This window comes from Columba livia, chromosome Z (assembly GCF_036013475.1).
Source record: "Columba livia isolate bColLiv1 breed racing homer chromosome Z, bColLiv1.pat.W.v2, whole genome shotgun sequence".
Classification (NCBI taxonomy): domain Eukaryota; kingdom Metazoa; phylum Chordata; class Aves; order Columbiformes; family Columbidae; genus Columba; species Columba livia.
Window position 1 is genome coordinate 77106737 of NC_088642.1, and position 11729 is coordinate 77118465.

The window sequence follows — 11729 nt, forward strand, 5'->3', positions numbered from 1 at the left end:
CACATAAATAGTAGGTAACAGTCTGTCAATCATCTCCTTTAAGAATAGATATTGTTTGGCTAGCATTGGCAGGAATTTCATATTTGTGCAAACTTGTCAGGGTAAATCTCTCCTAGGTGTACAGAATTAGTATTTTAAACATTCATGTAAGTGACAGCATTATCAACTGTTTAGAGCCCAGAACTGGAGTTTGCCATCAGAAATCTAGATTCTATTCTCAGGTTTGCTCTTCACTGCTCATTCATCTTGGCTTCATCTCGTCCATCTACAGAAAGGGAGACAGTGCAGGTCTAATTCAGGGTGGCAATGCAATGAATGTTCAGTACATGCTTTCTTGTGACATGCCTCATGAAATTGAAAGAAGCAGCATCTAAAAACAGTACTGTGCATGGATAAAGGTTAATCAGGTAATTATTTTCAGCTGAGACCTAGCTTACATGAAAGCATGTTATACCAAAGAATACCTTGCATCTTTATCTCGTCTAATTTTTCCACATAATTTTTCATGTACTGAACAAGAAAAAAACTGGAACAAGATTCACATGCCAAAGCATGGGTTTAGGCCAAAGAGGCCTCCTTTGCATAAAGGCCTGGATGTGGGAGAAAAAAAAATGACCAAACACTCCTTTGGTGCCTGCTTTTTCATGCACGTAAGTTATTGCAGAATCACAGAATCATTTAGGTTAGAAAATGCCCTCAAGAGCTTCTCCAGTGTAACTTTTTTCCTCTACCAGCAAGGAAGACAACGTGATGTGCTTTGCTCAGTTTAACAGCCAAGAGGACCAACAGTCTTCTCAAAAAGATTGTTCTTCTCCAAAACCAGTCGCAAGTTGGGAGCAAGACACATGACATGTGGCATGTTGGGAGAAACCTCAGGTCATATTCCCTGCCTTTAATGTTTGTCTCTTCTGCCTCTTTTTGAACTATATCAAGTGAACACAAAGGATTATAAAAGTGGGGGGCACTTGGGGGTGCATGGCTAGCCATGACTGGCACAGGCAAGTCCCAAATTCTTCCTTCAGGCTGGTTTTGCCAATGGGTCAGGCTTCACCCCGTGGTACAGTGCTTCTGACAAGAATCGATACCCAGCAAGTCATCTTTGCTCTAAGTAATTTTTATGCCGGTAGAAATGCGTGAATGTAGACAAAGGAATGTAGGAGGAAAAGCAAGACTGAGTGAGACTTGAAAACATTTGTCCTCTGGTAACACAGTCACGGTCTTGGTTTGGTCCCACTGAGGTGATGTGGGACTGGCAGATGTCTCTGCTCCTGCTGAAGCATCTTCCCTGGTGTCACCCGCTATATTGCCCACCCAAGCACAGCTTATTTACTTGCCTCTTCAGCCAAGTTATAGCTTATTTACTTGCAATGAAAGTCACGATTTAACCACCAACCCTACCCAAGAGCTCCGAAGTGGCACAGCAAGTGCTTTGCTCCTGTCACATCTGGAGAGCTGGTGCTTAAGAAGCACCCAAGGCAAAGTTCTGGTTGCTCTGGGGGATGCATCAGGGCAGCTCCAAATTATGCAGTGATATTGAATCAAGCAATTCATCATATTGCTTAAAGGGCCCTGCTGACACCCTTGTTCGCTGTACAGCAGCTCTGTGCTGCTGGAGAGAAGATATAAACTCCTTATCTCATTGCTTTATATGAGGAAAAAAGCCCCATTGTTTAGACGTAAGAATAAGAGATGTTTTGTTAGGTTTCTAATTTGCATAATTAGAGGTATGATCTGTTTTGTTCTAAGTAATCTTGAGAACCTTGCTCTTATATATGCTGTTACGTCTATGAATGAAAGAAAGCCTGTCTCTGCTCTCACACCCTAAAAAAAACACCTCATTTTTTGCATCTTGGGAATGAAGTCACTTCTCTGGAATTGTGGAGCGGTCAGGACATAAAGCAGCAGCTTTTCAAAGCAATAGCTAATAATAACACCTCACTTCTCCCCACCCCTCAATCATGAACTGCAGTAAGTGCCCTGTAAATCAGGAAATAGCTGCTATCACGGAGAGGAAATAACTGCAGGCTGAGCCAGCTCCAGCCTGCCGCGAAAAACAGCGTTTCTAAACAAGCTCTTTCAGGAAGCCCTATGTGACAAAACTTCCAAGCAAAGCAACTGCATTCATGAGAGGACAATCAGCTTCTTTAAGGATGAGGACAACCACTAAGGAGTATGATGGGAATGATTTGTCTGGTATGAGCAAAGCTGAGAGTTGGGGTTGTTCAGACTGGAGAAGAGGAGGCTTCCAGGGACACCTTATTGTGACCTTTCAGTACTTAAAAGGGGCCTGTGAGAAAGATGGGGACAGACATTTTAGCAGGGGCTGTTGTGATGGGACAAGGGGTGATGGTTTTAAACAAAGTAGGGAGATTCAGGCCAGACATGAGGAAGAAATTATTTACAATGAGGGTTGTGAGACCCTGTCCCAGATTGCACAGAGAGGTGAAGCCTTTCAGTACTTAAAAGGGGCCGATAAGAAAGATGGGGAAAGACTTTTTAGCAAGGGGCTGTTGTGATAGGACAAGGGGTGATGGTTTTTAAACTAAAGAAGGGAGACTCAGTCTGGACATGAGGAACAAATTTGTGACACTGGGGGTGGTGAAACCCTGTCCCAGGATGGCCAGAGAGGTGGTGGATGAACCATCCCTGGAGACATCCCAGGCCAGGCTGGACGGGGCTCTGAGCAACCTGAGCTGGTGAAGATGTCCCTGCTCATGGCAGGGGGGGCACTGGATGAGCTTGGAAGGTCCCTGCAAACCCAAACCATTCTATGATTCTACAACAGTCTCCTTCTTCCCAGCGCCAACGCTAAACCATGTTAACAAAGCAGTGCTCAAAACTCATAACATTTATTTTCATCATGCCCCTGTCTCCTCTTGTCATGCTTTTAGAGAAGCAGGTGTTGTCTTTGCTGATAGGTTTAGGAGACATGATTTCTGGTGCAGTGCCATCTTCAAGGCCTGTAGCGTTTGTATCACAGCTGGGAATGCCAGCTGCAGGACAGAACTCACCCACACAGCCTAGGCCTGAGTGACAGACAAAGGTCAAACCCGGCACTGGAAGTTAAACCATTTGTTCTGATACCAGCTACATCTTCCCAAACAATGAGGAAGAGAAACAACAGGAGTTATTAACAGTCCTTGGGGATTCTCTGTTGCTGGGTGTTTTTTACATGCGAGTGGATGCTTTTGTAGAAGAGAGAAATTGATTCAAAGGAGTCTTCTGGATCGTGATATTTTAAAAAGTGCATTACTTTTTCTGCAGAACTGATTCAAAAATACAGATAAAATCAGTAGTGAGGGAAACACACGATGAAGAAGGATGGGGTGGGCTTGAAGGCACATAGGGCCAAAAGTAGGTGAGATTACGTTTAGTTTAATATTCCACAGCATTCAGGGTGGAGAATTTCTGTAGCAACTGGTAGACAAAAATAAAGATTCACAATACAGTGTAAGCTCTGCTGCAAGCATATAATGCTAATGTTTTTGGTTTTTTCACTTTTCTGGATTTTTATTTCTGCACAGCTTTAGTTCTCATATAGTCAGACACCAAAACTACATTCCCCCAATTAACAAATCAGCTTGTTTAACTTGCTCAGAAGATCCACGGATGGATTATTTCAACAAAAGACACAACAAAGAGATTCATTATAAAGGCCACTAATGAAAAAATTACTGTCTGTTTCTCCTGGTTTCAAAGCAGAATTTTACCACCTCCATTCGCAAATGTAAGCAGGGCACATCAAGATTTCTTGGTGTTACTGAATCATGGCAGGGGGAGTTTTCACAGCAAATAAAGGGATATTAACTTCTTTCCAGCATATGGAAGCTGCAGCATCTTATAAGTCAGCTAAAGTTGTTAAGAACTGAAATCAACCTATGCGATACCATCTCAGGGGTTTCAAGATGAGTTTTTAATGCATTCTGCAAATAGAATCATGTTGATTTCTTTCAGAAACAATGAAAAAAATCTAGCATTGCTAATAAAACCATGGTATATCTCACTACAGTTATGAGCTGCAAATTAAATTTATTTTTCACAAAATAAATGATATTATGTCAAGTTGCTAGAATGAACAATAGTTATTGTCGGGAAATAGGTTCAGATAAGTTGTACAAACAGCACTTCCTCCCTTAGATTTTTCCCAAATCGAAATTGCAGATTGTGGCCTGGGGACAAAGTGTACCCTGAGCTCTCAAAGCCATGGGAGCTCTGGCTCATTTCCATGGGGTCTCAGAGGGTGTGAAACTGCCCTCAGCAGACCGAGCCCATGGCAGGAAACCAGCCATTGTTTGTAGTGATGCTACCCCCAGCACTTCGCTGTTCTCCAGAAGAGGTGTCTGCACAGAAGCAGCTATAGCACCGGTTACACAAAATCATCTCTTCTACCCTGTTTTGTAGCTGCAGAGCTACTACGAGGGGGATTTGACCACTGAACCCCCGATAAAGCACCTATTAGACTCACTTCAAAAGCATGAAGAACTTTGGTCTTATTTTTTTGTGTGTGTGTAGTCCCCATCAGAGAAACAATGACAGAAACAGTGTCAGCTGCACAATGCAAAACATCCTCTGGTTATGGCTGTTTTGACTAAGAACATAAAGCATAAACCAGCAGCACTGTGCTCTCCAGTTGCATCACCCTCTGGTTTCCCCGTGGGGAAGAACCCTCTGGCTGACTAACTCTAGACTCTGCAAACCTCTTCTCTGCATCTACTGCTATAGAGACAATTAGCACAATAGCACAAGTCTTTTCTTATTTTGTGAATAATGTATATCACTAATTAGGTTTTCCTTTCTCCCCGTACAGCTAATCCAGCACAGCCAGAGTAACAGAAAGCAGGGAGTTTTGCACAGACTGGATAAAACACAATTTCTAATGAACATCCCGTATGCAAAAGTGTCAGGTGGTCAGTTGGACTGCAGGAAGAGCCCAGCCATAGGACTGTTTAGTTTTCTAGATTAGTTATTCAAACCTGCTGATGCGTTTAGGGAATTTCCACAGGGAATGCGAAGAGAAGCTGTTGGGGAGCGTGGCTGCTTCTGCCTGTCCCCTCTTGCCACCGGGTTTCCAGCTTGTTTGAGTGTCAGGAGTGTCTGGGCACTGCTGCTGGGCTGTAAGGTGGAGACAGAAACCATTACTCACATTCCTTGAATTGGCTCTTGGTGGTTATTTCGCCCCCCTGAGTGTGTCTCCCATCTACTGCCAGAAACGTGTTGGAGAAATTATGGCACAAGCCATTCTGCCATCATACTTCAATTCTTCAGATGACTAAGGTCCCTTTTCTTATCCTTTTTCTCTTCACAGGCAGGTAATTAGCTGACCAAAAATTAGTAAGCGCAATGTTTTCTTCTGCAGATAGTTAATGAAGCTTCTGTAGAATTGTATGTACCATGCGTTGGTAATTAGCTGTTGCCCTCTAGTTCCAGGAAGGCATCAGTTACTAAATAAATATAGTTACTTAAGTAATAGCTATAATCTAAAACATCTATGCACAGATTATTCTTGCTGTTCAAAGTCACCCTTAAGGTTAATGGCAAAAAAAGGTCATGTATAAACACCCTCTCGCTCCAGCTGTAATTTGACTATTTCATGTTCTCAGGCCTACATAAGAAATAAGCACTAAGTGATGTTATGGAAACTTGCACTAACTTTCTTCTGGAAAAGGGTTGCTATTATTAAGTCCAAAATATTTCTTGTGAGTTGAATTCACCGAGGTTTCTGAACAAAAGTTTACATTTGAAGATTAAGGCAGCGCAGCTAATCATGTTTAAACACCATAAATACAAGAAGAGACAGTAAGGTCAGCTCTGGAACTGCAGGAGAAGCCACTTGGTGCTGTACATACTCTATGGTCAGAGACTGGTGAGTCTTCCAACATTTTTAAAATGTAAATTTGGCGGTAAGGTTTTGTTGGCAATTTGTGCAAGTAAGGGTTTAATTTCATTAAACACAATTGTGTGTCCTCCAGAAACCCCCCACTTAAGCAAAGGTGCAGTTTGACGGTTGGCTTAAAATGCTCTAAGACGCGTTGTTGCTGATAGAAGTTGGTGTCATTGTCCCCACCAAAACTCCTGATCTACCTCTTTTTTGCATCAGTGCTAGCAACTGAGTGACTGCAAAGCAAAAACTACTAATAGTTTTGTTGCTTGCTTAATTTTAGGCAGATGGGCAAACTGGACCACGTTACCATACAACCATGGGACTGCTACTGCCTAAATAGTAAAAATGTGTAGCTGGTGTATGGGAAAGGAAATGGGCTAAATCAAGAGTAAAACCACTCTTTTAAAAAGTGATGCAGTATTATATCAAGTTATGCTCAGTGTAATATTACATCTTAAGTGATTTGCAAACCTGGTTGACCTCTGGCTCCAGTTAAAAAGGAGCATTTTTCCAGAAAAATATCTGTGCTGCCAAAAGAACTTGTCTAATCTCATCTGCGCTGTTCCCATCCTTGCAATGGCCAAACACTGTCTTGAATTTCAGGGACATGAATTGCATGTCTCCAAAACGGAACAGTTGGAAAGTTTGGGTTGGTTTTGTTTTTCTTTTTAATTCTGACATTACAGCAACAGTTTATCCTATAATCTGCTTTAGGTGGCAGTTTTTGCAGAAAAAAAAAAAGATCCAGAGCTAGTCATCAATCATAGACTGAATATGAGTCAACAGTGCCATGCTGTTGTGAAAAAGCCAGACGTGAGATGAAACTCCACAAGCCGGAGTGTATCCTGCAAGACAGGTGATGTTGTCTCAGAGCTGGTGGGGACACGGAGCAAACACCTTGTCCAGCTGTGGGAACCATATCAAGAGACACATGGACCTACCAGAGTGAGACCAGGAAAGGGCTGTGGTAATGATGAGTTATCTGCAAAACGGGGCCAAAAAAGACTGCGGAGAGGTTCAACCTGGAGAGAAGAAGACACAAGGACAGTCTTCTGAAAGGTAAAAGGCAGCTGCAAGCAAGGACCAGACTGTTCTCAATGTCCCATCTGGGTATGGAGGGACAGAGACTTAACATTGCAGGAGAGAAGGTTCAAGTTATGCATTAAGGGAAAACTCCTAAAGGTAAGGTTCGCTAATCACTCGAACGGGTGGTGTGGAGCATCTGGGAAAAAAACTGAAGTCTTGGAGACCTCTGAAGCTGGGGAGATCAACAGGGATGATGCTGGCTTTGCTGGGTCTGCCTAGAGAAGGGAGGGAATTAGCTTTTTAAGTCCTTCCAAGGTCTAAGAGTTAGTGGTATCCTAGTTAGTGTGTACACGTGGGTTTGTATACACACATTAATTAATTACATATTCCTACACCATGTACTAGTGTCTCTGTGTTTTTGCAATTATTGCAACAAGTCTTACGTTTACAGTGGTCGGGGAAGACTGATTTCTTGCAAAACCCTTTCACAAAGGCTAGAAAGTTCAAGTGGTTGTTGTGTTTGGGGGTTTTTAATTTGTTTTTTGGGGGTGGGAAGTGTTTGTCGGTTTGGTTTGGTTTTTTTGGTCACAATAGGAAAAAATATTTGGAAGGGTGTTCATGCTTGCAGGACATGAATTTGATGACGTGTATCCTTTCTGTCTCTTACAACATTACCTAAATGATAAAAGTGTCTTACAAACTGTCGGTCACCTGGGACTTTCCAGCACAAGCTTCATCCCCCTACAATAATGTGAAGCCGAGAGGTTGAGAGGAGAGCTGTGCTCTATTTTTGCTGATGAATTTTGTGCTTTTTTTTGAAAGACAGCTGAGAGAGGAGGACAAGGGGGCCACAGAAAGCTGGGTGCCTTAATTCAGGGCTGGCAGTTGCTCATAGACACCACCACGTCATTAATGTGCACTCAGCCTGTGGGCGCTAGAGCAAATCCACATCAAATGGGCTCCGCAGATACAGTTCAGAAGGGACGTGGCATCGGCCAGTCCTTTCTGCAAGGTCGGTGAAGAGGTCTGCTCGTGGCTGCACAGACAGAGTATTTATGGCCAAGCAGCATAAGCTGTGGCAGGGTCGTGGGTGCACAAATTCATGCAAGTTTGTAAGACGCAGGAGCTGAGGAGACGCTGCTGGAGATGCTGTTTTTGTACGAGAGGGCTGGCAGAGCTGGCACTTGCAGCGAGTGGCTTTGCCAGCAGACACGGATGAAGAAACAGCTCTGCCTTTCACCCGAGGATGACTATGGTCTGGCTCTTCCCTGCAACCCTATAAATAAGCTGTATCAAAAAAAAGAGGATTTTGTTTTCCAGGCCCTTCGAGTCTCTATGGTCTCCTTTTAAAAAAAATGTGTTATCGAGTTTATACACGTTTTGTGGCCGTGTGCCTAAATTCTGCTATATACTGATTGATTCATTTGGGGGAGGTATGAACCAGTTGTAACTTTTCTATCCATGTGTGACATGTTTTGCTGCATTATGACACTACATTTCCACTGACTTCTTTTTTTTTAATCGTTTTTATTTTGAGTATAGGGTTGTCTTTACCACAAGCAGCGTTTAGCCAAAACTTTAAATGTAATTGATTATAATGAAAACTGTGCTTGGGGAATAAACTCCTTTTTGTAATGCAAATAGATTCATATTTCTGCTCAGTTTTTCTGGGTAGATGAGCACTACAGGAAATCTGGGCATAGGTGTATTTTTATTTCATTAATTAAGAAGATTAGCTCAGAAAAGGGTGTTTTAGATGCAGTAGAATAAATGGGCACTTTGAGACTTTATTTTCTTTCCTGAATATTTTCTTTATGAAGTGTTTTGCTGTATCTGAGAAGAAAATAGCAGGGAGAACGACAGCAGTAAATATCACAAAGAAGCCCGAATGAAACCAGCTACTTCATAATTTTGCTTTGTTCTTGCCTACCAAACTCCTTTACCTAAGTCTTTATCTTGTCTGTTCCCCAGCTATGCTAGTACTTCTAATTTTAACAGCTATTCTGATGCATATATGTTAATAGACTTATATAACTTATACAGTACATCTCAGTAAAGCTGACAATGTACAGCTCATAGCTCCCTTCAAACTAGAGCAATAATTCAAGAGAGCAGAACATAAAAATGGTGCAGAGAGAATTGAAATCAGCACAATAGTTTTTATATAAATTATATACATTTCTTCTATATTTCATAATAATTTTATGTAATAACTCAATTTTAGTCATATCTGATGGGTCTAATTTTAAGCAATTAATATATTTTAGCCATAATGGAAAAAGGGAATTTTGATGAAAAAAGACAGGGTGGCATAGAACAATAAAACCACTGTCTTTATATATAACTATCTGTATATGTATGTGACATATCCAAATGTGAGTCAATCATTTATCACACTTATAGTCTCACAGCCATAGATGAACAGGCAAATGCAACATAATAAAATTAGTCCAACTGTGATGGTTGCCTAAAGCTTCTGCAAGCATGTAGGTAGGATTAATCATGTAGGATTCATTTCATTCCTACCTACAGAGTAAGGAGCAAAAATCAGCAGGAAAACGCTTAGCACATTTTGCCTTTAAAAATGCTATATTCTGATAATTTAAGCACTGCCACTACTACCCTAGATGGGCTGGAATAGGGACAATGAGATGCTAAATGCACCAGACTAAGCCTGTTTGCACTTGGAGGATTCCCCAGAGTGTAGTTTCCCCCACCCTGTTTTATTTCTTGAGCTTTACATGAGAGCAAGATGGTTGTAAACGGGAGGGAATGTGACTCAGTAGATGAATGGGGCATGCTGACCTCTTTCGTCTTGTTTCTCTTCCCCCTTCCCACTTCCAAGTGTTGCCAAACTCACTGAAAACAGACAGGCTGCACTGAGTAATATTTACATTGCCTACTGACCAGATACCAGAGAGCAACTCAGAGACAAATGAACAATCATTTACTCTCGTGGAAATTTTATAACTTAAGGAGGTTTTGTCCTAATTACTGTCCTTTACTGAATATGAACCGGTGACCTGCGGGCATAAAGCTCTGTATCCCATTACTAATTCCACAAGCCATTCACTTAGACCATTTTAGAAGCTTTTCTGAAGAAGAGATAGGAAAACTTTCAGTATGTGGCTCTCAGAGGGACTGGGAGGAATAACTTGGAGTTATTCTCCCCTCCTGCGCAGACCCCAAACTCTCTGCAGACTCTTATGTTTATGCTACCCGAGAAACACATAACAAAACTCTTACCAAAACAATTTCAATACATCCTGTGTCTGCCAAGAATCTTCCTATACTCTAGACCTCTAATTTTCCTTTATTTCAGTTACACTGCTTGTCAGCTTGCATTACAGACGAGTAACGCAGAAACATAAAGACATACCCTCCGGAAGAAAAAAATCCAGTTTTGTAAGTTGAACAAGCTTAATCATACATAGTAATTATATCAGTAAATGATAACAACTATAGTATCCTAGAGTGTCCCTTAGATCCAATGGAAATAATAACATTTAAAAGAGAATTTCCCAGAGTTGTGGAGAATAACCTCTTAAGAGACTTCTTTTTAAGTTTTAATCTTAAAACTGGGAAAATGTTTCTCACCCTTACACCAGGGTTTCTCATCCTTACTTTACCTCATGTACCTATGGGATGTGTTCGTTCCAGATCTTTGTTGTGCTACCTGAAGAAGACACTAAGGCACTATCTAATAAGACTTTCCTAACTGACAAAACCACTATGCAATAGCTATATCTGATCTATGTATCTAAACATATGTCAGAAATTATTTCCCCAAACCCATTATTTACCAGGGGGGAAAAAAAAGGGAAAAAAAAGTAGTATAAATCAACAAGAGAAGTATTTTCAAGTTGCCTCTTTCTTTGGTAGAAAAAGCACCACTCAAACAAGAAATAATTTACTGAAAACTCTCTAATATTATAAATGTAACTTTGTTATTGACACAAGAAAATAGGACGTCAAATTTGAATAAATATACGTTTCTGCTCCCCTCATTACCACTACTGTTTAACAAAAATGTGTTAATACTGAAAACAATGCAACTGACCCAAGAAGACAAACAAATGTAAGAGTCACACAAATGGGTGAACATAAATTTTATTTTTTTAAGTGGTAAAATTATTTTTCTCTTACTTTCTTACTATGTATTCAAGAGGAACCTACTCATTAAAAAGCCATGACTTATTTCTGCATTAAAAAAGACCAAGTGTATTTTTACATGGATTCAGGCCTCAATTCACTTTTGCATGTAACAGTAGTGTCTTCATGACAAGTACAATGAATGTTATTTCTGAATTTGGTTTAAAAGATGCATGCACTAACATGAAGTGAAATTAATACAGTTTTCCTTGGAAAGCATTCTAATTTAAAAGATGAAGTTACAATTTTTTTGTATGATGTTGAATATAGTTGTAGCTGGATATTGTTTCATTTTGTATAAATTTTTATGATGTTTCTCTTAGCTATTTTTTTTTTTTTAATTCCAGAGAAGTAAACTGCTTAGCTCCCAAGCAGCTACGAAGGTTATCAGCTGAGAATATGAACAACATAAATCTAGACTAGGAGGAATGTGCATCAGCAATGGTGGGCCAGCAATTACAGATACCTGCTATCCCCTTCCCACTTGATCACAAATCCCCAAAACAAACACTGAATGATATCAAGCTTAATTTCTTTACTCTTGTTAAACAAGATTGTTGTCTGCTGTCTTTTCGCTTGCATGAATGGGATGATAATGTTGGCTCAGATCACTGTTGTCAGGGCTGCTCTGTCTACAGCCTTTTAAGATACTTTTTGCTGCTGTTACAAA